The 27,599-nt window shown below is 49.1% G+C and overlaps 1 protein-coding gene across 16 annotated transcripts in view; it reads right to left on the bottom strand.

Annotated features, from left to right (window-relative positions):
* BAZ2B (bromodomain adjacent to zinc finger domain 2B) overlaps positions 1-27,599 on the bottom strand; it is a 2,602,315-nt gene that overhangs the window by 589,897 nt on the left and 1,984,819 nt on the right. The gene's annotated exons all lie outside the window — the stretch shown is intronic.

The following is a 27,599-nucleotide window of genomic DNA, read 5'->3' as shown; positions in this document are numbered from 1 at the left end:
CTGGAAGGGCTTGCCCATGCGTCGGTTGCAGTCCCTGGACCATCATGTTCGGTCCGGGTGTAGAGATGGAGGAACGTTGATGATCTCGGATTGAGAGCCCCACTCTTGGTTCCAGGAGGCCGCGAAGTGCAGCTGAATCCTCCTCATCCTCAGTCTCGTGTGTGGGGAGGCCAATAGGACCGCTGCCAAGAGACCCAGGGGATGCTGGTACCACCATGCCGAGGTCACTTCTCTATGAAGCAAGTGGGTGGTGGTTCTCTTTCAGGTCATTACCCAACAGAACCCTACCTGGTACTTCACATTGTATACTGACAGGTATCTTTACAGCCATATCATTACACTGGATGAGAACTGGTAACTGGGGACACATCTGCACAGGCCCTCCAGCTAACTTGGTGAGGCATTTGGGTGCCTTAGCAACATCCTCTGCCTTGAAAAATGATTCATCCACCACAGTTATGCTGGCCCCAGTGTCCCTAATGGCAGGATTCTCCTGACCATTCACCTGGACACTGTCTTTATAATACTCTTTAGTATTATCTGGGATAGAATTATACACATCTAAATTCTGTTGTTCCCACAACCCCAGAGAGACTAAAGAAACACTGGCTGAGACACCAAGAGGTTCATCAGCCAGCAGTAGAAAGTTTCCACTTGCCATTGGGACTTCCTCTTCTGGAGCGAAGGCTAAGGTGGCAAGCTGGGTCCCTGGAAGTTTACCTTTGCATCTGGGATCTCCTTTCACATGGTCAGTGGCCTTACAAACGTAGCATGAGCCAAAGGCTCGCTGGAATGGAGGCTTGTTCTGACCTCCTTCTGGGTTTTGCACCAGAAGGTACACTAGCCTGAGTTGTTTTCCCTTGTGGCTTACCCTTATGGTTTTGTTTGGGGCCCACTTTGGAATTTGCAGTATTAGAATTCTCTTTGGAGTCCTTTTTTGGCTGTTTCCCCTCATCCTTCTTCTGAGTTACCCCAGAATCCATGTGAGTGGCTCTGTTGGCAACCCACAGGTCAGCAGCCTTAGCTAGCTTTCTGGAATCTAATTCCTTTGAATCAGCGAAGTGCTGTCTGAGCTCAGGAGAGCAGGCATCATAAAATGAGTCCAACATAAAAAGATTTTTCATACCTTCATAAGTGTTCACCTTGTAATCCTTAATCCATCCCTCTAAGTTGTTCAACCCTTCACTCACCCAGGTAGCCCAAGGGGTACCATCATGCTTTTTGAGGGTTCTAAACCTCTTAAGATACTGGGAAGGGGTCTTCCCAAATCTAGCTATCAAAGCTAGTTTCACACATTCATACTCTTTCCTATCCTCCTCCCCCAACTCCATTACCAAATCAGTTGCAACAGGGGGAAGCCAAGAGAACAACCAGGTGAGTAAGTAATTTCCGGTGATGTTCTGGAGCCCATGATTATATTCAAACAGAGACAACCAATCCAACACATCCAACTTAGGCTCATACATACCAACCAATTCTTTAGGCATCCGGGGTCTTTTAGGACTGGAACTTCTAGAGGAGCCAGAGAGAGAAGCATTTTCAACAGACAATTTCTTCATTTCTAGCTCATGCTTGAGCTCCATTTCCCTTAGCCTTAGTTTTTGGTGTCTTTGTTCAGCCTGAGTATTAAGTTTTTTAAACTCTAATTCCAGTTTCATCTTCTCTAGTTCAAGATATTGAGGACTAAATGTGGGACCTGGTAAAGGTCCAGTAGGTACAGCAGGTAGAGCAGACAGAGGCCTAGGGGGGACAGTCACAGCAGCCTCACCCTCCTCTTCTGACTCTTTCTCAAGATCATTAACATTTTGTTCAGTTTCAATCTCAATATTGTTATCTACAGTTGCTGGAGTGGTAGGTTCCTCTGAACCATCATCCAGGCTTTGTGGTTAGTTGCACTAAGGTATCCTAAAGCACACTAAAATGTATACTCAATACAGATCCCACTGCTGCCACCAGTGTTAAGCAGAAACCCGTACAGTTCCCTTTGGGAACACTGCAAAAGATTTAGGACTACAGGTGTTAGCAGTAAACCCACTTGGTAGCAGTCTGTACCACCCAGATTTACCTGGTAGCTGTGGCTGAGCAGTCAGACTTCCCTCAAGAAGAGTTAGGCAGTATGCAAAGTATACACAATAGGCACTCAGACACAATAGCACAAGCAAACACTGACCAGAGCTTTGGTATCAAAGTATATAATTATTTATTTAAAAACACACTGTTTGAAACACTCCAGCACTCTTATTGTAAAACACTCTAAACACAGTCACTATTATGAGATATACAATCCTTATTCCTTATCAGACAACTCTTAGTTAACACCACTTATTTCCAGACAGAGGTGAGCGCTTAACTATAGATGGCACTCCAATAAGTTCATGAAAAAGGGAGGGAAAAAGACAGAATATGTGAAGATACACCACTCTAAGATTTAGGAACACTTCTAGCAAGGCAGAAGAGCAAAAGTCACTGGTGAGCCAAAGTCCATAGGCTAGGCCCACTCTTAGAGAGAGCAGAGCACAAATGCGCCTAAGATCACACAGTTACACTAGGCTTTGAAAGTCTTGCAGAGAGTTCGGAAAGAGTTTAGAGAGGCTCAGATAAGTTTAGCCAGGGTGTCCCAGGCTAACCCAGGTTCGAAAGCCGGGGGCTAAATGTACCCCGTACAGTCGGTGGCAAGGGAAGCCAGGCGGAACACGGTACCTTAAGTGGGAAGGATCCTCCAGCGGTGGCAGTTGTTCCTGGCAGCAGTTGCAAGTCTCGGCGTCGTCCAGAGGAAGAGAAGATCTCGACTTGGAGGAAAGATGAAAGTCGTTGCACTGCCAGGGAAGAAACCAGCAGCGGAGTTTTCCGGTTAAAGGTATTATCCTTTATTTTCGGGGTCGTGGTAAAACGTGGTATTCCGGTTGCCGGGGTGATTGGCACACGCAAGGCGGCCACGAGATGCGTCGGGAAGGCGAAAAGACGGTGAAACTGGTTATCCCCACCAGTCAAAGGAAGAAGACTCTCCGGCGGGAGATGATCTCTGTGGTTGGGAAAAGTGGTGAGACGGTTCAGCAGGGCTCCACCGGTGGTGTCGTCGTAGCAGGTCGGCTCAGCTTCTCCCTCGTCGGATTCTTAGGTCCTGTGGCGACTTCTGAAGTTCCAGTCCCCAAAGCCCTGCTTTAATGCAGAAAAACCCCCATTCACTCAGCCTAGCTGTCACTCAAACATGCTAAGTGGTGAGCCGGCCGGCTCACCACTTGGGCCAATCAGGACAGAGTGTGACTTGAGTTGCCTAGACAACTCAGTCCAGGGTGCCTAAATCCCCCTCCACCCCTCCTAAGTACCCCAAACAGAGTGGCACCACTTTGGAGGGCTTATGTGGAACAAAGGGCTCGACTTGGGTTGGAGTCACAGAAGAGAACACAAACGCCATTTTAGAACCGAGTTTTGGCAAAAAATACCAACCGGGGAATTAATAATAATTAAATAAACCGGCGGTATGTTCGAGGGTATCGTAATTAAATAAATAAAGATAGTAGCCTCGAACAATGGGAAAATCCCATGGAGACATATTCGCGGTTGAATATAAAAAGTAGTATCCACTGCCACCAGCCAAAACTTGATCAGGGGGGACGGAGACGTGCCCCAATTGCCCCGGCCAGTACGTCGACATTATGATGGTTTGTACTGGTTCTGTTCAGAATTCAAGACTAGTAAAGTCAATGGTGACTTTACATGCCCTGGGAGACAGTAGTCAGTCCCAGGGTATGGAGTCTATACTGGGGGGTCACTATGACACCCCTGTGTTACTGCACTGAGGGTGCTGTGCAACACATATCACAAAAACACATGAAGCCCTATGGAGTAAAAGACCCCATAGCCCATTAAACACATCTAGAGTCAAAGGAATACACTCAAATCATGTCCAAGAGTGAGGGTAAAAGAGTCTCACTCTTGGCAGGAGAAAAAAATAAACCCCAAAAATCCAGCAAAGCTGCTGGGGGACTCACTAGGTTAGGAAATTCAGCCTAAACAGAGAATTCTCCGTAACAAGCCCTGACAAGCCAGTCGTCGAGGTATGGGTAGACATGGAGGACCTGCGCTCTGAGGAGGGCAACCACAGTATTCATGAGTCTGGTAAAGACCCTAGGGGCAGAGTTGAGGCTGAAATGAAGGACCTTGTATTGGAAATGGTAGTCCATGATCCTGCACCGTAGGAAAGAATGATGGGGCTGCCAAATCAGGACGTGTAGGTACGCATCCTTCAGATCCAGGGAGCACATCCAGTCTCCCTTGCACAATGTCTGCGCTATAAAAGCTGGCGTAACCATCTTGAATTTTTGTAGAGGTAAGGAGAGGTTGAGGGTGCAAAGGTCCAGCACAGCTCTCAGGCCTGCCTGGTTCTTTTTCTGAATGGCGAAAATCCTGGAGTAAAAGCCCAAGCCTCGCTGGGAGGCTGGGACTTCCTCCACTGCCTGGCTCTCTGCGAGCGACCGGATCTCCGCCAGAGAGTTGCTGTCCCAACTTGAGGGAGGGGAGGGAGGAGAGCCTGGGATGGGTAGGTGGTACCCCGTGGATACTTCTGAGAGGATCCAGGGATCTGTGAAATTTTGGCACCAGAAATGTGAATGGAGAGCAAGCCTGCCCCCCATTGGAGACACGTGGACCCGGAGGGGCGTGTCATGCCTTCTTTACCTCAGAGGCTGTTGGAGAGGAGGGGGACTGGATAAAGCCCTTACTACCCCCCCCCCCCCCCATTTTTGTTGCTTGCGCCGATTTGAAGTCGGTGAGCGGTCAGGCTGCCTGGATCTCTGTTCCTGGAAGCTGTGGAACCCTCTGTACGTACGACCTGTGTCGGAGCGCTGCTGTGACTGGGTGTACGATTTGGATGTGGTCTTTGTGAAGATGGATAAAGACTTGGCTCTTTGTGAGCTGTTTTCCATTTTGTCCAGCTCCTTGTCTGTTTATGTAGTGGAGTGGAAGAGCCCCCGCCCCCCCCTCGAACGGCAGGTCTAATATGCGTTTCTGGACGTCTGGGTGGAATTTCATTGCCCGGAGCCACACTGTCCTTCTCATGTCCTTGGTGATACAGATGGCACGGCCAGAGGTGTCAATATGGGCCACAGTAGATTCCATGAGGTAGTGCGTCACCAGCTTGGCCTCCGCCAGTCCCGCCTTGAAACGTGATTGGCTCTGCGTAGTGAGTTCCAGGAGGAAGTCCGCAATTTCCCGCCATAACCTTTGGTTAGCGGCAGCCAGCATGGCATCAGCGCTGGCCTGACGAAGATGCAAGGACGCATTGGAATACAGCTTCTTCCCATACGCCTCCAAGATCTTCTCCTTGCCCAGCAGCGTCACCGATGAGGAGGCTGAGGATGACTGAGGCTTGGAGTATAGTGATTTTGCAGCGATCACTGAGGAGTATGGCTGAGGATAGGCTGACATTAAGAGTGTACCCCCTCCATCTGCCTGTACTTGGCGTCCAGGCGTTGATTGAACGGCTGGACCGAGTGGGGCTTGAGCCAACCCTTCTTGGCCAGGGAGACTACATCGGTCTGCAGTGGGATTCCTGTTTTAGCCGAGGGGCGTCACGAGAGCACTTTAGCAAGCACCCTCACCGCCGGTTGCTCGACCTCGGGTTGAGGCAGGCTCAGATACTTTGCTAGCCCTGCAAGATGTTCATGGAAGGCCCTGGCTGAGGATGGCGTGTCGGGATCCTTCTCCTCATCCGTATCCGTATCCTGTGGGTCAGGAGGATCCTGCGTAGGTGGAGGAGTAGCGGGAGCCGGAGGCTGGGGTACGGGGACCAGAGCCAGAGGCTACGGATGGTATGGAAACGCCTGAGGAATCGGCTGAGGAGTCGGAGGCAGAGGCTGTGCCGGAGTCATGGCACCGGCGGAGGAGCCGGTGGTGCCGGGAGTATCGGAAGGAGCACGTCCTTGATGGCATCACTGAGGATAACCCCATCCGAGGGGACTTCATGAGCCAGAGGAACCTCTCAAAGAATCGGTCTTCACATGCTGGAGGAGTGGTAGGGGATAAAGACGGGGTAGCGGGAGGCTGCTGGAGCCGGTGCATACCCTGCCCGTACGGACACAGTGGGAACTTGTCCTGCGCAAATAAAGGATAGGCTGTAGGTCACGTACCTGGTTGTGCCAGTCCCACCTTGAAACTCGTTCTTCGCTGAACTCCTGGAATGGCGTCGGATGGGTGCCGATGTCTGGTGCAGCGCCCATTTTGTCAAGCTGCCTGACACGTGCCTGCATTGTGTTGCTCGGCGGGCCCAGCCTCCTCCAAGACTCTTCAGTTGGATTGCGAGGGCTACCCTGCTCCTCGGGCCTAGACCCGGTAGTTGTGAAACCCTCGGCCTGAGGGCCGGTAGAGCTGCGTTTAGGCACCCCCTTGGCCGTATTGCCGGTGCTAGGGTGTGGCCCCTCGGGTGGAGACCTGGTCAAAGAACCTTCCGGTCCCTCAGCACTGTCACGGGGGGGATCCAAGGATCCCTTGGCCAGTAGGCCGGTAGCCTGAGCAGCCTCGGTGCATGTGCTGGTACAAGGACCTGAGCGGTACCTCCCGCATGGGCGAGTCCTGGGAAGGAGTCTCCCTTGTGCGGTGCTATGGAAATTAGAGGCCCTACCTTGGGCCTGGCTCATTGTTTCATAAAGTTCTTGAGGGCCTCTGGAGGCGACTTCTGGAAGAGCTCCCTCCACCTGGCTAGTCAGTTCTTTAGCGATCTCGATGACAGGCCATCACACGCTGTACAAGCTTGCCAACCGGGGTCTGGGCCAAGGAAACGTAGGCAGAGGGCGTGGGGGTCTGAAGTTGGGAAGAGCACGCTGCAGGATGGATACCCGGTGAACGCAGTGGAAGTCGACATGCGCCGGGGAGGAGCGTGACGACTGAGGACCGAGTACCTGAATGATAAAAAAGACAAAGAGAAGAAGTATAAGCGCGTGGAATTATATGGCCGAAGCCAAACCCAGGAGCGCTGGTGAATTCGGCCCGTTCTTGTCGACGCGGAAAAAGGGTCTGGGGTGTGGCGCAATGGGGGGGGCAGAGTCAGGGTAGCGCAAGCTCCCAGGGCTGCACCCCGCATGCCTCTAAATTTAAAGGGGAAGAAGGTTTTTTCTGGTGAAAAAAGTCCCGTCTCTCGTCCCTTGGAAAGGATGCCCATGCTGTATGGAGGAAAGGGGACAGGACGTAACAGTAACACCTGGCGGGCTTATCCTGGCTCTACCCCCCCCCATCAAGAGGCTGCACCCTCTGTGGGACCTCAATGTTATTTTAGGCACCTTGGCGCACAAAGCCTTCGAGTCAATGGCGTCCGCGGCCATCGGGCTGGTAACCATTAAGACAGCTTGTTGGTGGATCTCACATCCGCTCGCAGAGTCAGCGAGATCCAGGCTCTGGTGGCCTCAGAACGCTATAGCACTTTCCACAGGGATAAGGTGGTCCTGCGGACTCACCCGGCTTTTCTACCTAAGGTACCATCCGCTTTCCATCTAAACAAGGAAATAGTCTTACCTATGTTTTTTGCTGACCCCAAGGACGAGGCTCAGAGAATCTTGCACTGTCTGGATATCAGACGTGCTCTGAAATTTCGTCTGGACAGGACCAAGGGCTTCCGCAAGTCGTGCGCACTTTTTGTCACCTTCGGAGGATACAGGCCCGGGTATCAGGTCGCCAAGTCTTCTATTGCACGCTGGATGGTTGCGGCCATCAAGGAGGCCTACGAGGTGCAGCACAAGCCACTTCCAGCTAACATGCACACTCACGCTGTCAGAGCCAAGGCCACGACCATCGCATTCCAGCGGCAAGTCCCGTGGCAGGTCATAAGTAGGGCGGCCACCTGGGCCACCCCTTTGGCTTTCTGTAAGCACTACTGTTTGGACGCCGGCTCTAGGTCAGATGTGGCCTTCACACAGGTGGTTCTAAGAAACCTGTTTGCTTAAGGAGGGTCTCCTCTCCACCCTGGGGCTACATTCAGTTGTAATCACCCATGCAGTATGGAGGAAAGGGGACAGTTACTCTCCGTAGTGACTAAGGTCCCTTTTCCTCCACACGTCCCACCATCCCTAATAATATTGGTGTCATTAGGCAATGTTAAATATTGTTGATGCGTCAATGAGGACTGAGGTGTGGCATTGTGGGTTGGAGTCAGGGCAGCGCATGCTCCCAGGGACGCACACCCGGCGCACCTCTAAATTTAAAGGGGAAGACGTTTTTTTTCTGGTGAAAAAGGTTCTGTCTCACGTCCCTAGGAAGGGATGCCCATTCAGTATGGAGGAAGGGGGACTAAGAGTAAGTTAGTCAATACGGTGAGTAACTTGTAATTTCTTTAAAAAGAAGATGACAGGGACATCAGCCAATGGATTTTCGACAGAAGGTCCATCATGAGGGCTGTCTACAAAAATGTAGAATATAAATAATTATAACGTGCTATAACAATATATTATGTACACAAATGAGTTTACAAACAGTTTTATCGATTGATATATGTCCCCTACCTGGCAAGTCTCTCTAGCACCAAATGAACAACAAATACCTGAAATATAAAATATAAATAAATGTGCCTTGTGTTTCATGAGCTCCTGATTATACACAATGAAACTTCTACATTATGTTGTCCTTAATTCTACTGACAATGTCTTCAAAAATAACATGGATACCTTAATCCTCATTTAAATTATTATTATTTTTTTTATAACACGCATAATACCATTCCTGAGTTTGGTTTCAAAGCGCAGATCCGGGATTCGAACCTCTGCTACTGTGCGTGGTCTTGCTTCCAAGACCAGCGCTTTGCTGCTGTGCCATGCAATATGTGACAAAATAAATCTGTATTGGAATGAGAAATTATGTTGTACACATGTTGTACCTTTATAGGGATCTATGTTTAAACAGGCAGATTCAAAGCTATTATGGAAGCCACATCGGCAAAACTCACCATTCTAATTCAAGTGAGGTAATCTGGACAGTAGGCAGCCTATGATATGATGTTATAGGATTTGGCATTTATAACGCCCCTTTACACTTTACACAAGTGTTTCAAGGCGCGATGTAGCAAGGGAGGGGGAACAGAGGGAAGAAGGAGACAGCGATTCTAGTAGGCCGAGTGTCATTCAGATCGCGTAAGTGCAGGAGAAGGGGGAAGGGGAAAAGTGCGCAGTCGGAGGGGGGAGGGTACAGTGCAGTACAAGGGGTAATAGCATAAATAAAACAATAACAGAAGTAGGGCCAGCTGGTGGCAAGTGCAAGGGTAATTGCAGACATCAGGTGTCAAGTGCTGGTGGGGGAACTGAAGGGATACAGAAAAACAGTCCCCAAGTGCAGGGGTTGCCAGGGAGGCAGTGCAGGTGTGTAACTTGTGGGGGAGGGGACCTGGGCCCCAGATCAGAGGGTGGCCAGGTAACCAGTACAATTTCAGCCAGGAATTCAGAAGGGGAGAGGAGAGAAAGCAGAGGCAAAGAGGAAGGTTTTGAGGTGCTTCCAGAACCAGATATGGTTCTCCTCAAGTTTCAGGGAGGCTGTTCCAGAGGGAGGCCCCAGCTGAGGAAAGAGATCTACCACCAACTCTTTGCTTTGAGAAGCGACTGACCCGGAGGGAGTTCGAGGCGGATGAGCCAAGAGCTCGAGAAGGAAGATATTTAGGAAGAGATAGATGAAGTTATTGAGGCCCCAGACCCAAAAAGGCCTTGTGGATAAGCAGAGGGTTTTGAACTTAATCCTCGCAGTCACTGGGAGCGAGTGCAGAGATTTCAGTCCTGGAGAGATACAATCCCTGGGCTTGAGGCCAAGGACAAGTCTTGCAGTCCTGTTCTGGATGAGTTGCAGAGGGCGGAGAGTAGAGGCAGTCAGATTTAGAAAGAGGCTGTTGCAGTAGTCCAGCCTAGAGAGAACCAGAGCTCTGGAGACAGTTCGCTTCTGGGGGAAGGAGAGGAAAGGAAGAATATCTCTAAGGAGGTGCAGCTGATAGTGTGACTTCTTTGGGATGTCAGAGATGTGAGGAGAGAAGGAGAGTTTGGAGTCGAAGATGATCCCAAGGTTTTTAGCCACGCAGGTGGGAGCAGGAAGAGGGCCAAGAGAGGCCGACCAGAGAGTGACAGGAAAGGAGGGAGAGGGTGTGCCGATGAGGAGAAATTCAGTCTTACTGGAATTAAGGCAGAGATCATTGGCGACACACCACTCCTGGATAGCAGACAGACAGTCAGAGATGAGAGACGGAGAAGAGCGATAGCGAGGATAGACCTGAAGGACGCGTACCTTACAGTGCCAGTGGCACTGATGGACCGACCTTTCCTGTGCTTCATGTTGGGAGCGGGAGCATGGCAATTCAAGACACTGCTGTTTGGCCTCTTCTCAGCCCGGGGGGCATTTACTAAGCTTATGAAACCAGTGGCAGCAGCGGACAGACAGTGGGGCATCCAACTGATAGTCTACCTAGACAACATCCTAGTTCTAGCAGAAGACAAAGCGATTTTTCAGGATCAAGTTCAATGGCTGCAAGAGCGGATAGAGTCACCAGAGTTCCTCATCAATCTGGAGAATGACCATCCTGGGATATGTAGTAGACACCAAGAAAGCAATGCTGGAACTCCCAGCGTAAAATATGAGAGAGACCAAGAAGTACATCAGAGCATGTCTCAGAAAGGAGATATCGCTCAGGAGCCTCGCGAGGATAGCAGGGGTCCTAGCCTCCTCCATCCAAGCCATATTTAGGGGGCCCTTACATTACAAGGCTCTGCAAAGACTAAAGATAAGGCATCTGCAGAAGGGCTTAGGATACCACCAGCTAGTTCCCCTAGACCAGGAGATCAGGACCGAGCTGTACTGGTGGCTGCATAACATGGCAGCCTGAAATGGCCGAGCTTCCTTCGGAAACATTCCGGATCTGATAATAGAGTCAGATGCCAACAAATATGGTTGGGGAGCCAGGTGCGGTTCCTCCAGAATAGGAGGCAAGTGGAGCCCAGAAGAGCTAAGGCTTCACATAAACTGTCTGGAATTCCAGGGAGAGTCCTTCGTGATCAAGACGTTCGCAAGAGACAGAGTGAACTGCTGCATCTTCCTAAAAATGGACATGTCCGTGATGCAGTATATAAACCACCTAGAAGGGATGAGATAAAAATGTTAGCAGAACTGGCAAAGGACCTCTGGCAATACTGCCTGGGTAAGCAGGGTCGAAGCGCAGAATCTAGCGGGGGGATCAGAACTTTGTGGCGGACTGTAACTCCAGATATCTGCAGGACTCCAGCGACTGGAAGCTCTAGAGGGAGGATTTCCAGAAAATAGAGGAGCTGTGGGGCCCGCTGGACAGCGATAGATTTGCCTCCAGGCTGAACACAAAGAGTCCCAGATTCTTCAGCTGGAGGTCCACTGATAGCTTGCAAGGTTTTGGGAGTAAATGGAGTTTGCCAGGCATTTCAGAACATGCTGCCCAGCTTATCAAGGAGTCCTGGGCACCTTCTATGCTCAAAAGCTATGACACAGCGTGGGGGAAGTGGGCGTGCTGGTGCAGACATCACAACCTTCATCCATCCCGTTTCTGCGTCTGTAGTGCAGGTGATCAATTATTTAGCCACCCTAGCGAAAGGGGTCAAGGACTTCAGGACGCTTGGCATGCAAAGTTCAGCAATCTCAACAGGGCACTTAGTAGTAGACAGAAAACCAGTAGGGGAACATCCAGCGGTGGTACGGCTCCTGGGGTGAAGTTTTGACTACCGCTGATGCCCAAGTATTCTTATCTGTGGGATGTCAACGATGTACTGGCACTATTCATTAGTTGGCCGTCTAATAAACATCTGTCCCTAGCACAATCGTCAGGTAAGCTAAATATGCCCTTATGTCTGAAATCCTGTCGGACGGTGTCCGACGTCAAAACACTAGACGTGAACAGGAAGCCGTTCTTCCCCGACAGGGTTGTGTTTAACATAGTAAAGAGGACAAACATGAACTCCATAGTTATTTCTAATCCATATTTGCGGATCACCCTAAGGTGTGTGAGGTGTGGAATATGAGAGTAGGACTGGCGAGCTCAGACCAGCGGGGGTCACCCAGCTTCTTATAGTACCAAGAAAGTCTTTCAATGCGGTGTCTCTGGCCACTATAGACATATAGGTCAGGGAAATCATGACGCAAGCAGGAGTAGACCTGTCAGAATTCGGGGTGCATTCCGTTAGTGGTGTGATGGCCTCCAAAGCGTTTGTAGTAAGGACCAGTTTGCAGGATATATTGAAAGCAGCGGACTGGTTAATGACCCCCCCCCCCCTCTTAGGCCATTTTGATTTAAGCTAGTGGCCTCAGTGGCAGTGACATTAGTGCAAAGCTCTGAATAAGCATAATGCTCACATCCGGTCAAGACATAGCACAGGGACTCTTGATTCTATTAAAGACACAGAGGCAAGCATTATTCACGCCGTTCGTGCGCAGCGATTGTGCAGATACAATGGTCATGTGTTAAACGGAGCTCTTTGTGCAGCTGTGTTTTCCCACCCTTATATGTGGTTTTCTTTCTATGGCAGCAGAAGACCAGAGGAATGACTGATGCCGCTGGAGGCGGAGGCTCATATCCTGGCAGGAGAGAGCGGAGGATAATTATGCACGTGACGGAAGTGTTGGATAGTTGTTTTTTCAGTTCTGCGTCGGTCTGTGGTGCTTCAGAGACAGTTTGTTCAAGGGGCTGTTTGGCCTCACAGACAGTTGGTGAGAGAGAGAATGTTTCCTAGCATCCAAGAAGAGCAAGGCGCCCTTACAGGAAGTGAGGTCTTTGGGTGCAGATAAGAGGAAGTGTTGTGTGGGACTACAGGACAAGGATGGAAGACAGGGAGTTGTAGTTCCCAGTTAAATAAAAAAATTAAAATTAAGATAAATGGTTTCAAGGATTTTTTGTTTATGAAAGTTATATAGGTTTTGAAACTGCTGAAGAGTCAGAATTAAAAGAAGTTGAAGCATAATGCTTGCCTCAGTGTCTTTAATACAATCAAGACTCCCTGTGCTGTAAGCCTGGGTAATCTTCATTCTACCTGTATTTATATATGAAATAGCGGTTTCCTTATTTGAAAAACCTGTACGTATGATATCATGGTTACGTCATGGTGTAATTACGGCGCACGGCCACCAGACTCTCAAAGAGGGCCGTGACTGGCCCTCCAACAGTTAAGTGTAGCATTGTAAATATTTACCCTAGGATGTTGCAGAAACTCAAAATATGACAGATTTGTAGAGAGTGAGGAGGCACTAAAGGTGAAAAGAAATTACTGTAAGCTAACAGGCACTAACATAGATGCCTTTGTGTGTCGGATGTTGGGTACATAAGTAGTGTAACACCACAATTTTAACTAAGTATTGCCAACCTCCAATTCACTAATGATTTTTTCTTTTTTCGGTCATCTACTAATACAGTTCATACCGATCTGAATACAAACAGGACATGAAATTGGATAATCTTTGTAGCATATTGGGTGACTGTGGGCTGTACAGCCAGACCACCTCTTATGTGTGTGTATTACACCTTCATTTGAAATAAGACCACTGTAATCTTTGTAAAGTGCACAGACTTTAGACATACATGCACATTTTCATAAACTAGCAGACACTGACTGACTGACTGATATTGGATACCAAAGTATATAGCAGAACGATTTTAACAAAAAATGACTAACCTGAATTCGCTGATTGTTATTCTTACTTTTATACTATACTATTACAATTTACGTGCACGGATCTCAATACGAACATAATGTGTATTTGAAAAATAACTGCAATAAAGGTTCTTGTATGTATGTTGAAGCATATCGGTGCCTTTTAAGTATGCAGCAAGGTCACCGTTCAAGTCTTAAACCTTCATTTGAGCAGAGTTGAATTGTAGATGCATCTGGTTTTGTAGGATTACACAGAAGTATGCATTTTTAACTGGTATAAAAATATACTCAAATGTGAACAAAATGTACAATAAATGTATCCAGCGAATGGAATATAATGTCAGCAGTTCGAGGTATTTGAAACAAAATAACAAATTACTTATTTAGTTACAAAGGCGTGTGGGAGCCCCTCTACTGAGAACGAACATGGGTTAAATACCCTGTTCTATGGAATTTCTTCCACTCAGGAGGATCTACAATCAAGTTTTAGCTCACTGCACCCTTCAGAGAGGCGAAATATCAATTTGCATATTAGTCCTTGTCCCACCTACAAGGGCAGTCCAGCACCGAAATGCTAGGCAAATCTCCTCTGAACAAGAGTACCATCATAAATCCCAGACACGTGTTTCAGCCTAGTCGGGCCTCATGAGTGAAGTGAAGCTAAGCCTCTCTAAGACACAGTGAGCAAGGGTTCCACATCTCGATTACCTTGGGTTACTTAGGGTGAAACCCCAAGTTTTACTAAGTTACAAAGGAGTGTAGAGGCCCCTCTAGTGAGAACTAAAATGGGTCAAATGCCCTGTTCTTTGAAAAGAGATACACGTATAATTCATATCAAAGTATATATATTCATTATATTTACACCAGAATCACATTAAATACTTTAGACATTTTACACTAGAATACTTCGGAATAATTGAGAATACACTTCAAAGGGCACTTTCACTTTTGTGTTTTTTTGCAGTTACATTTGTAGCAACGTTAGAAAGGGAAAAGACAATACTATCGTATTATCGGCTATTACGCGCACATGCAGTTTTTAACAGTCATTAGGGTATGCATTTACTCTGCAAATACATATAGTAAAGTCACTTAAAGGGAGGAAAATGGTTAGTTAGTGTAACATGAGCCTGGTTCAAGTTTCTAGAGAGGGTTTCTGCGCCAGCAAGTCTTAAGTCCAAATACGCAACCCTAGCTAAATGCTGTTCGGAGAGGGCTCAAAGTCTTGACAAGATGCAGAATACGAAGAGTTCCTGTGGACTTCTTCCAGTCTCTAGTATTATCGAAGCAGTAGGTTAACAATTAACAATGGAGACCTATTAATGCACTTGAGGAAGGGACACAAGGAGCGGCTTGAGTATAAGGTAAGAGGAAGTTAGCCTTGGCACCTCTATGTGCACTCCAACGCTATGGTGCGACTTCTTGGAATCAGGTTAGCAATACCTTTTTCACCACAGTACCCTTAGGCTAGAAGAAAATGTTCGTGCTGGATGCTCTGCGATGTTGCAGCTCTGCACCCAAGCTCTGGATTCCTTGGTCTGAAGGCAGGACGATGGACAGGATCTCTCAGCAGCAATCTCAAGGAAGGACCTGTAGCACGACTTTCAGCAACTTCTTGGTTCACTCTGCGGTTTTGGTACCTTTTCTGCAGCACACAGGACACAGATTGCCCAGTCAATCTTCTTTGCTTCCTGCAGTGTCAAGCTCTGCTGAGGGGTCTGGGCAAGTTGGATCGATCTCTGGAGTGACGGTACGGTTTTAGCAAAGATTTGGACGGACTCAGCCTTTCCACGACGATGCACTCGAAATGGGCAGCAGGTCTCCTGGTATTGGGGTTCAGCAGATCTGGAAATTCCTAGGACCTCGGGAGATGGCTCAATTCAAAGTTCGTCTTGGGACTGGTTGTTCCCGACAGCCAAAGGGAAGGAGTCGTCCTCTTCGGATCTCCTCTGTTGCACAGAAAACGGGGTCAGGACAGCAGTGGTCGCTTCACGGTGTTGCATAGGGTCTGCAGGCGTCTCTGGTCATCTTCTTCTTCTGTTACTTCAGCTTACAGTGGTCGACTTGCTTTTCACTCCAGAAGCCTCACCTTTTATACAGTTCCAGCACACACCTCTCTGCATTTTACAGAAAGGGGTGTTTGGCTGTCCAATCAGGACAACCGGACCCCCTGTGGGAGCTGGTCCTATTCAAGTACTCTGGCAGACAAAGGACAGGGGGAACAACTCCTCCCCCACTTTCTGCCTGCCCAGACTCTCTGGAGTCTAGACGCCAAAATGTCAAAACACACACACACTGACCTCTCCCTCCCAGGACAGTAGAAGGGCTAACAAAGAACAACTACGCTAGTAATGGCGACAAAAGAAGGGAGGCACCAAGTTGGTACGTGGGTGCCCCTATTGTGCACTACCGAGGCAATGGAGATAGCCTGGTGTATAAGAACTAAACAATTGTTGGTAAAACACGTCCACTGGCACCAGACATAAGTAGGGAGCAGAGAGAAGGGAGATACTAGGTATCCCTTTGGCACTCTACTAATGGTGGTGTGGGCCAATCTCTCGAACTATAGAGTTTTGGGTGAGATACTAAGTCTGTCTCTATCCGTAAGAACTGTAGTTACTTGAGAATATAGAAAACAGATCTTAAAGGAGTACCCTAAGGGTCCCCAGAAACACTGCCCATAAGAAGATGTGCAGTAGTAATATACAGATGTCTTTAAGAGCTATGGAGCAGACAGACTCCATAGTACAGGTAGAATACAAAGAATAGAGTTCCAGAAAACAGAGCCCACATGAATGAATGAGTGGAAAAAGGCTTCACTCATTCAGGATTCAAAGGAAAAGGTCCAGAAGCCCAACAAAAGTGTTGGTGGGTCTCACTAGGAGAGGGGATGAAGCATAAAAATGATAAATCACCCTAACAGCATGAACTCCCACGTAGCAGCCCTGCAGATGTCAAGCAGGGGCACACCAGAGACAAACACCATCTTTGCTGCAGTGGCTCTGGTGGAGTGGGATCTTGGACGGCCCGGCAGCAGCCTATCAGCCAGCCAATGACAGTGCATGATGTAGCCGGAGAGCCACCTGGAGATTGAAGCCTTCGAGAAAGGCCTTTCCATGATTCACAGGTCCTAAGTTGATGAACAAATTAGAAGTCTTCTGAAAATTCTTTGTACGTGCCTCATTGAACTTCAAGGCACGAACAACGTCCAGCAAATGCAAGGCCCTCTCCGCTGGCGACAACTGATTTGGGAAGAAGACCGGTAACACCAAAGGTTCATTGAGGTGGAATTTTGATGGTACCTTCGGCATAAAGGTAAGGTGTGTGTACGCTGTACCACCCTTGAAGCGTGGAAAGGCAAGCAAGGCAACTTGCAAGACAGAGTCTGGATCTCCCCAACTGCTTGGCCGTGGTTATAGCCACGCGGAAAACAGTCTTCCAGAAGACAAACTTGAGCAGGGCTTGATTCATAGGCATAAGTGGGGGCCGGAGGCCACAGTCGGTTCAGGCCTGCTTTGAGGTACAGGCCATGCCTTGTGGGCGGTGCTGACGCTGTCCTACGCTGCCTTAAGCGTGAGAGCGACACCTGTATGCTTCTTGAGTGGAGGAGCATGAAGGCTGTCGGTACTGGGTAGTATTTCCCCTGGAGGATCTGCTGGGCTTTCCTCTGGACGAACGAAAGGACGACAGCCGACATTGTGGCAGGGTTCCCAGGGAGTGCGCCGTCTCTGTGTCGGTCTTCATGGCCTGCAAAGACTCGTTGAGAGCCTTGCTGAAGAGGTTTTCACTGTTGAACGGCATATCCAGCACCTTTGCCTGAACGTCCTGGCGGAAGTTTGTGGCCTTTGTAAGGAACTCATGGTGACAACAGTAAAGACAATGAATGCAGGGTGGAAAAATGCCTAACCGAAGCCTAAATCTAAGATGGGCTTGGCTGGCGTTGAAGGCGCAGTCAGCGTCGATGGTGTTGACGACCTCGACTTATGCTTTTGGTTCGAAGGATCCTTCGAAGATACGTCATCGACTCGAGGCCTCGAAGGCTCTCGGTGAGGATCAGGCCTTCGTACTGGGTGCGGTATTTAAGGTGGGCTCTTTCCTTTCCGGTATCTTTGAAAGGCGTCATAGGAGCATGGATTGGAGGCTTTTGTTTCTCAAATATTTTTAGCATCTCGCCGCTCACTCGGCCGAAGTGGATTTCTGTGTGGGGCACGATGGTGCCTCTTCTTGGAACTCTTCGACGATGATGCGTAGTGGCGGGAGCCACTCCTCGATCTCAACCTCTTAACTTTCTTCTCTAGACTCGTCGGTCGAAGGTTTTTTGGTTCGCGGTAGATGTTTTGGGATTTCAACCAACCGTCAACTTCCCGTTTCATTCCTTCAAGGCCTTTCCTGTTATTAACTGGCACTTCGATCAGTCCGAGATGTTATGCTCCACCCCGAGGCACCATAAACATATGCAATGTGGATCGGTTGATGACATTTTTCGACCCACAGTCTCGACACTTCTTGAACCCAGTCTTTGGGGTTGTCAGTGTCGACGAAGAAGAAATACTCGATGTCTTGAAGCAATGAAGTCGTGAAGTAAAGAAGCGCAGCGTATTTCTCGAAGCAATAGCATTCACAGAAAAACTGAACTAAAGCCAACGGGCGCTGCCACACACATGATACTCACATCCAAGTCCAGCTTGGGAACTAGGATTCCACAGAGCTACAGAGGGCTTGCTCCTCCCCCCTGGAGAGATGCTATTAGTATCTTGGATGTGAGTATCATAACCATGTTCTACTAGTGAGCTTAGTGAAATATGGCTACCCAAAATGAGATATTGAATATTGAGGAATCCTTTATGTGTTGTAGTGAGACATGGAAAGTCCTGACCCATAAAAAATACTAGAAGAGAAGGACATGACAGTGTTTTAAGAGGTAATACTCTAATGCCTGGGAGAATAGTAGTATAAAAATGAACATAACTTTAGTAAAGTTGTTTTCTTTTCTTTTCAGGGAAGCAAGAGGATAGGTGACTCTTACCTCGACACAAAAGAGGTCAGCAAGCACAACATATTTAGTTGTTTGGCAATATGAACAAGGAAATTTATTTGTGCAAAGGTTCATATAGATGTACTATGGAACCCGTGAGGAAAGGGTTCATATGACAAAATTAATCATAAGACTATTTGAAGAAATGTTTCCAATTTTAGACATGTGTGTCCTTGTATCCCTATTAGGGAATTCCTCCAAGAAACCAGGGAGAAAGATTTAACCAGAGAAAAAGAAGTCGCCATATGCTACACCTATGATGTTCTAATTGCCCATGATGAATGTCTGGCATAGTGGACCTGATAGGACTGAAACTTGGACAAGTTGGGCTACTAGTATAAGCATATTAACGGAGTTTAGTAGATCATTCAAAAGAACGAAATACGCTGTTTTGTGAGATTTATTTCATGTGTTTATGTTTATTTACACATGCAAACATTTATTGTGTGTTTGTAAGGTTTTATGAATGTAATTTTATATCTTTTTATGAACACTTGAGGTGTATTATTTCTTCATATTAATTTGTATTAAATTGGTTTATTCCTAGTTAGTGAACTGAGGGTCTGATATTTTTTAAGACTCTCTAGAACCCCGGGGTATTGGATGTATTTGACATTGGACTCACACTGAGATACCTTCCTTTGGTTGTAGAAATCCAAAGTGTTACCCACTTAGAAGGAAGGCACTAGGTTCACAGTGGGTGTACCATTGTGAGACACAAGCAAGGCTCAACACAAGCAATAAACACTCACCTCTGGAACAGACTTACCTCAAATTAAAAGTTTGCGTAGCACCACTTGGCCGACTCAGGACTGCTCCCTGGAATCCCTGTCGATGCAGTAGAACCTCATGAAGGTGCGTGAAGCAGCCCTGCAGATGTTGAGCAGGGGCACACCAGAGAGAAACGCTGTAGTTGCTGCGATGGCTCTGGTAGAGTGGGCTCTCGGCCGGCCTGCAAGCGGCCTGTTAGCCAGTCAATGACAGTGGATGATGCAGCCGGAGAGCAACCTGGAGTTGGAAGCCTTCGTGTCAAGGACTTTCCGTGATTCACAGGTCCAAAACTGACGAACAGCTGAGAAGTCTTGTGAAAGCTCTTTGTGCATGCCACGTAAAACTTCAAGGTACGAGCAATGTCCAGCGAATGCAAGGCCCTCTCTGCTGGCGAGGACGGATTCAGGAAGAAGACCGGCAACATCAACGGCTTGATGAATTTCTGGGTGAAAAATGTTACCTCCCTCTTGCGAGAGCAGATCCTCTCTTTGGGGTAGATGAATTGGAGGGCATATGGACATGTCCAGACGGTCCAAGAACCACGTTCTTCTTGCCCAATCCGGAGCAATGAGGATCATGGGCTTTGTGAACCTCCTGATGACATGAGGAATGACCGGGACTGGTGGAAACGTGTACAGGAATGGAGATTCCAAGTCGATTACAAGCGTGTCTCCCAGAGCTTCTCTCTAAGGAAGTTCCCTAGAGCGGAACTTGTCGCACATCCTGTTGACACTGGATGAGAACAGATCCACTTGAGGGGTTCCCCAAAGAGTGAAGATCTCTTGAAGGACTTCCAAACTTAGTTCCCACTCGTGGGAGACTTTGCTCTGCCTGCTCAGAGCGTCTGCCGTTGTGTTTTCCGATAGGCTAGGTGAACAGCCGAAAGAGAGATTCCTTCTTGCAGTGCCAAAAACCAGAGCTGCATCGTCTCTCTGTGCAGTGGTAGTGACCCTACACCACCTCTCCTGTTGAGGTAATGCATGGCCACCATGTTGCCTGTCATTATCAGGACATTCTTTCCCCGTACAGAGGACAGAAAGGCCATCAGCGCTAGTCTGTTTGCCATCAGCACCAAAAGGTTGATGTGCAGTTTGGACTCCGATGGAGACCAGCAACTGCTCAGTGCCAGATAGTTGGCATGAGCTCCATAAACCCTTAATGGAGATGTCCGAATTTTTATAAGTTACTCACCATAGTGACCAACGTACTCTTAGTCCATAGTCCCCTTTCCTCCATACTGTACGGGAGTCCCTCCCAAGGGATAGAAGACAGAACCTTTTTCACCAGAAAAACCTTCTTCTCCTTTAAATTTTGAGGCGTGCGGGGGCGTGGCCCAGGGAGCATGCGCAGCCCTGATTCCGGCGCCACACCTCAGTCCCCATTGACGCGTTGACAATAGTTTTAACATTGCCTAATGACATCAGTATTATTAGGGGGGAGGAAGGAGGGACGTATGGAGGAAAGGGGACTATGGACTAAGAGTATGTTAGTCACTACGGTGAGTGACTATTAATTACTCTTACGTCCCATCCCCTATCCTCCATACTGTATGAGCGATTACAACTGATTGTAGCCCCAGGGTGGAGAGGAGACACTCCTTAAGCAAATAGGTTCCTGAGAACCGCTTGTCCGAGAGCGGCATCAGATCTAGAGCTGGCGTCCAAACAGTAATGCTTGCAGAAAGCAGAGGGAGAGGCCCAAGAGATCACCCTGCTTATGACTTGCCAGGGGACATGGCGTTGGAATGCGATGGCCGTTACCTTGGCCCTGACTGCATGGACATGCATGTTGGCCGGGAGCGGCTTGTGCTGACCCTCATATGCCTCCTTGATGGCCAAGAACATTCAGCGGGATATGGAAGCCTTCGAGGCCTGATAGCCTGGCCTTGAGCCGCCGAATGTGACGAACAGGGCGTATGACTTGCGGAAGCTCTTGGTCCTGTCAAGGTAGAATTTTAGGGCATGCCTGACATCCAGGCAGTGCAGCACCCTCTGTGCATCATCCTTGGGATCGGGAAAGAATGTAGGAAGGACAATTTCCTCGTTCAAGTGAAATGCAGATGGAACCTTGGGCAGAAATGCCTAGTGCGTCCGCAGGACTACCTTATCCTTGTGAAAGGTGGTGTAAGGTTCAGAGGTGACCAGCGCCTGAATCTCACTGACTCTGCAAGCCGAGGACCGACTAGTAAGGCCGTCTTGATGGGAACCAACCTAATGTCCACAGACGCCATTGGCTCGAATGGTTTGTGTGCCAGGGCGCCCAAGACTATATTAAGATCCCACACAGGGTGTGGTCTCTTGATGGGCGGGTAGAGCCTAGCGAGATCCGTCAGATGTTTCATGACGATAGGGTTGGAGGAGGAAAAAATGCCTTCCTCCGAGTTCCTGTAAGCCCCGATGGCTGCAAGGTGTGTACCGCAGGTGTCCACCTGTACTCCCGAGTGAGCGAGGTGCACCGAAAAGGAGAGCACATCGTCCAAATTGCAGGCCAAGGGGTCAATTCCCTTGGAGTCTGCCCAGTGGCAGAACCTAGTCCATTTGCTCTTATACTGGGCCCTGGTGGCTTTCCTCCTGGCGCCCTGTATGATCTCTAGATTGGCCTGTGAGAGGCTAAAGTGCTGAAGCGTTACCTTCTCAGGTACCACGCTGTGAGGGCTAGTTTCCCTGGCACGGGGTGTATGATTCTGCCCCCCCGCTGTGCCAGATGATGTGCTTGGCCTGTCGGAAGGTGTATAGGTGGCATCTCCGAGAGGCTGAGGAGCTCCGAAAACCATGGCCTGGCCGGCCACCATGGAGCTATCAGAATGATGCTGAGTCGGTGAGACTCCTTAATCTTGCAAATTACTCCATGTATCAGAGGAGAGGCGGAAAGGCGTAGGCCTTCATGCTGGTCCACTGTAGGTGAAATGCGTCGCCCACCGAGCCGGGGCCCTGCCCTTGCCAGGATGCAAACTGGGGACATTTCTTGTTGTGCAAGGTGGCAAAGAGATCCACCTGGGGGTGACCTTAACTGCTGAAGATCTCCTGATTAACGAGGTTGTTTAGCTGCCACTCATAATTGTCCGCTCCCAACCTGCTGAGCCTGTCCGCCTCCAGGTTGGATACCCCCGAGAGGTGGACTGCAGAGAGGTACATTTCATTTTCCAAGGCCCATTCCCACATGCTGATGGCCAGTCTGAACAAAGGAGGGGATCTGGTGCGCCTCCCTGCTTGTTGACGTAGTACATGCTGGTCGAGTTGTCTGTCTGGATGAGGACAACCTTGCCCCTGAGGAGTGGGAGGAATGCTCTGAGCGCTAGCCAGAGGGCGTTCAGCTCCAACCAATTGATGTGGTATTCCTGCTCCTGTTGAGTCCAGGTGCCGTGGACCGAGAGATCGTCAAGGGTGGCTCCCCAGCCCTCAAGTGAGGAGTCTGTGGTGATGGTGACCTGCAGAGGAGGTGGCCGAAAGGGCTTGCCCGAACGTAGGTTGCAGTCCATGGACCACCAAGTTAGGTCCGAGTGGAGGGATGGAGGAACGCTGATCATCTCGGATTGTGAGCCCCGCTCCTGATTCCATGAGGCCACGAAGTGCAGCTGAATACTTTTCATCCTTATTCTCGTGTACAGCTCAGCTAACAGAACTGCCGCTAGTATACCAAGGAGATGTTGGAACCACCATGCCGAGGTCACTTCTCTGCTGAGGAAGTGGGCGGTGGCCCTCTTGATGGCCGAGATCTTGTCTTCCGATGGGAAAACCCTCTCGGAGCACGTGTCCCAAATGAGTCCCAGGAAAGTCAGTCTGCGAGGGGAGCAGCTGTGACTTCTTGAGGCTGAGCGAGAAGTTCAGGTTGTGCAGTGTGTTCATAATGGCATGGGACAAGTGGTGAACCGGCACCGGAGATGTAGCCCTGACGAGCCAATCGTCGAGATATGGATAGATGTGGAGGCCCTGCGCTCTGAGGAGGGCCGCTACAGTGTTCATGAGCCTGGTAAAGACCCTGGGGGCGGAGTTGAGGCCAAACGGAAGGACTTTGTATTGGAAGTGGTAGCCCATGATTCTGAACCGTAGGAAAGAACGATGGGGCTGCCAACTTGGGACGTGTAAGTACGCGTCCTTCGGGTCCAGGGAGCACATCCAGTCTCCCTTGTCCAGTGTCTCCGCTATAAATGCTGGAGTAACTGTTAGGCAGAATCATATGCAGTGCCCTTAGGGACCAATGCACACAATTAAGACCACAAGTGGTAGTACAATTTCACCTTTGGTACAAGCCTGTACTACACAGTAAAGTGGTAGCAATGGCTGAGCAGCCAGACGTATCTCAAGAGCAAATGAGCAGTAATACAGATAACACAAAGGACTACAATTACGGTGACTCAAACAAACACTGACTCAAGGTTTCTGGTTAAAAAATATAAGTACTTTTATTTTTAAACCATCTGTTCATAAAACACTTCACTTCTGTTAAATAAAACCAGACTCTAAATATACTACACACAACCAATTCCACTTGTGCAGATCAATTCAAGGTAAGTACATTTGGATTTGACAGACCGGTGTTGCAAAACAAAGACGTTACCATGGGTCAATATTACTTTTTGACAGTTCGGTCTTACGAAAGAAAAGCGTACTCGCGGGAAGAAATGTAACCGAAGACAAACACACTTAGCACATAAAATTAACACAAGAGAATAGTGGATAAAAATCATAGGCAATACTTTTGTCAAGGCAATAGGATCAGAGGACGTGTTCTAAGAGGCAGATAAAGTCAGTAGGCCTGCGCCAGTGTCAAATGGAGCAGGGGCTCTGTTGTCAAGGATCACACGGTTAGAACAGTTCAAGATTAACGTTGCCAGGAGTACTGGATATTGTCAAAGGGAGGCAAAAGTTATAAGATGGAAGAAAGAAAGGACAAGCCTTCAGAAAGGAAAAGGGTTCACCCCGATTCCTCAAGGTCGGACGGAAAAAAAGAACAAATGGACACAGTACCTTATTCGTATGAAGAAAGTTGGTGCTACGGTAGTTGTTCCTGGTAGTTCCTGCAGACTCACGGTTCCTGAAGCTTCAGTCGTGGGGACAAGAAGGATGACATCTGGGTTCCATGTAATAATGTCGCCACAAAAATATCGGCATGCAAAAATATTGCCGAAAAATGGTCGTTTTTTTGTGGCGACATTATTGCATGGAACATGCGGGGGACACCCCAGCAACACCCACATTTTTTTTTCTTTTGCCCCTGTCGCCATATATATGGTCACCCAAATAATATCGCCACAACATTTTCCCGGCGATATTATTTATGGCGACCATATATGTGGCGATATTAATACCTGATACCGACATATGGAGCGATCTGCACTACCCAGGGATGAAGCCAGCAGCAGCGAAGCAAAAGTGAATAAAAGGTACGCTCCTTTAAAACAGGAGAAGGCTCTTCTGATGGCTATGCAGACCACTACAGCTACAGCTCAGTGCAGCGATTTCGACCCAGAAGAGGATTCTCTGGCTGTTGAAGGTGAGCTGGTTGATCCCACCAGGCTCAAGGGAAGAAGACTCCAGACTGGATCTTCTCTGTCGTTGAAGGGTAAATAGCTCAGGACTGCAGCAGGGCTTCACCGGGTTTCAGGAGTTGCAGCAGCCGTCTTCTTCTCCGCTTCTCTTCGGTTCTTGCAGTTCCAGTGGCGACTCTGACTTCCAGCCCAAGAGTCCTGCCTTTTATTCCAAAATCCCCCATTTACACAGCCTGGCTGTCAATCACACAGCAGGGGGGTTGTCCAGCCCGGACAATCACCTTAGCCAATCGACACAAAGTGCGACTTGGGTCTCCAAGGAGACCCTCTGCAGGGGGTGACTAAACCCCTCCCTCACATTCAGCCCACCTAGACACCCAGACGCCAAAGGAGGGCTTCTTCGCAGAAGTCTGCCAAAGGACGGCGAACAAAGAAGACAAACCTGGTTTGGCGCGAAAAGTAAAACACAAGAAGGACTTTACCAAAAAGAAATGGTGACTAAACCCGACCGGAGCCAAAATAAAATGTATTTGGTCAAGCGGGTTTATGTTTGAGGCTAATACAATAGCCTAAACAGTATCACGTTTATATACTATAATCGCGGTAGAAAAGTTAGGGTAGAGACCACTGCCACCAGCCAAATCTTAATGTTAAGGGAGCCAAACAAGGCTCCAAGGAGGTACAGACAAAAAGGGATAAGAGTTAACCCTTTCCAATACTCCATGTAAGATGGGATGTACTGGGTCTGCAGTAAAGTGACTATATTAAGTTAATGGCAACTTTAGCTGTTTCTGGGGGACAGTAGTCAGCCCCAGAAAAAATTGAGTCAGGGGGAAGTCTCAAAGACAACCCTCTGTCACTGCACTGAAGGTGCTGTGTAACACACACAAAAAGAGGGGCTCATGGAGTGATGTGGCTCCAGAGCCCAAGATCTCAAAAACAGTGAAAATACACACAGCAAAGACACTGTAAGAGTGGGAAAAAGGTTCACACTCTTACCAGGTGGAAAAAATAAACCCCAGAAATCCAGCAAAGCTGCTGAGGGACTCACTAGGTGAGGGAAATTAGCCATAAATGAGAAGTCTCCCTAATAGTAACCATCTTGAATTTTTGCAGGGGTAAGCAGAGGTTGACGGTGGAAAGGTCCAGCACAACTCTCAGGTCTGCCTGGTGGTTCTTCTGAATGGCGAAAATCCAGCAGTAGAAGCCAAAGCCTCGCTGGGAGGCTGGAACTTCCTCCACTGCCTGGCTCTCTACGAGAGACCGGATCTCTGCCAAAAGAGTTGCTGTCCCACCTGTGGTAGTGGAGGGGAGGAGAGAGGAGAGGCTGGGATGGGTGTAAGATTTGGGTGTGCCCTTTGTAAAATTGGACAAGGACTTAGCCGTTTGGAGCAGTTGTTCTTTTTGTCCAGCTCTTCGTCCGTGGAGGAGTGGAAGAGCCCCCCACCCCTCGAACGGCAGATCTAGGATGCGCTCCTGGATGTCCGGGTTGAATTTCGTTGTCCGGAGCCAGGCTGTGCGCCTCATGTGCATGGCAATACAGATGGCACGGGCCGAGGTACTGATATGCACTACTGTGGATTCCATGAGGTAGTGCGCCACAAGCTTAGCATCCGCTAGCCCTGTCTTGAAGTGTGATTGGAATTGGGAGGGGAGTTCCGGGAGGAAGTCCGCAATTTCCCACCATAAACATTGGTTGGCGGCAGCCAGCATGGCATCTGTGTTGCCCTGACGCCGGTGCATGGAGGCGTTGGAGTAGATATTCTTGCCGTAAGCCTCCAAGATATTCTCCTCCTTGCCTAGCAGTGCCGCAGAGGAGGTGGCTGAGGACAACTGAGGCTTGGAGTATAGTGATGCTGCAGCGATCACCTTGGAGTGTGGCTGAGGATGGCTCGAGAGCAAGAGTGTGTCCCCCCTCCATCTGCCTGTACTTGGGAGTCCAGTGGTCGGTTGACCGGCTGGACTGAGTGGGGCTTGAAGCAACCCTTCTTGGCCAAGGAGACATTGGTTTGCAGTGGAATCCCCGTGTTGGCAGAGTGGCACCTTGTGAGGACTTCAGCCAGAACCCCCTCTGCCGGCTGTTCGACCTCGGACTGAGGGAGGCCCAGGTACTCTGCCAAGCCAGCAAGATGTTCATGGAAGGCCCTAGCTGAGGATGTGTCTGGATCTTCCTCCTCATCCATGTCCTTCGGATCCGGAGGATCTTGTTGAGGAGGATGGGTAGATGGAGCCAGAGGCTGGGGAACCGTGACCGCAGCCGGAGGCTGAGGAGGCGGCGGAGGTTGTAGAGTTGGCTGTGGAGCTGGAGGAGGCGGCTGCACCGGGGTCAGCAAGCCTGATGGAGGCATCTGTGGTGCTGTTAGCATAACGGGTAGGACTTCCCTGACTGCGTGCTTGATGATAGCCCCCCATCTGCGGAGACCTCATGAGGCGGAGGAATTTGTCAAAGAGCACCTCCTTACTGACCGGAGAGGTGGTAGGGGGTACCGACGGGTGGCGGGGGACTGCTGGAGCCGCTGCGTACCCAGTCCGTATGGAAAAGTTGACCGGCGCATATGAAGGGTAGACTGTAGGTCACGTTCCTGGTTGCGACCAGGCTCTGGTGTGGAATGGCGTTGGACGGGTGGTCCTGTTTGGAATGGCAGCCATTTTGTCGTGCTGCCTGCCACGTGCCTGCGACATG

The sequence above is a fragment of the Ambystoma mexicanum genome, chromosome 9, assembly GCF_040938575.1.
Source record: "Ambystoma mexicanum isolate Mex_15411 chromosome 9, UKY_AmexF1_1, whole genome shotgun sequence".
Taxonomy (NCBI): Eukaryota; Metazoa; Chordata; class Amphibia; order Caudata; family Ambystomatidae; genus Ambystoma; species Ambystoma mexicanum.
The sequence above is the reverse complement of the archived record's forward strand: the minus strand, read 5'-3'. Positions and strand labels throughout refer to the sequence as shown.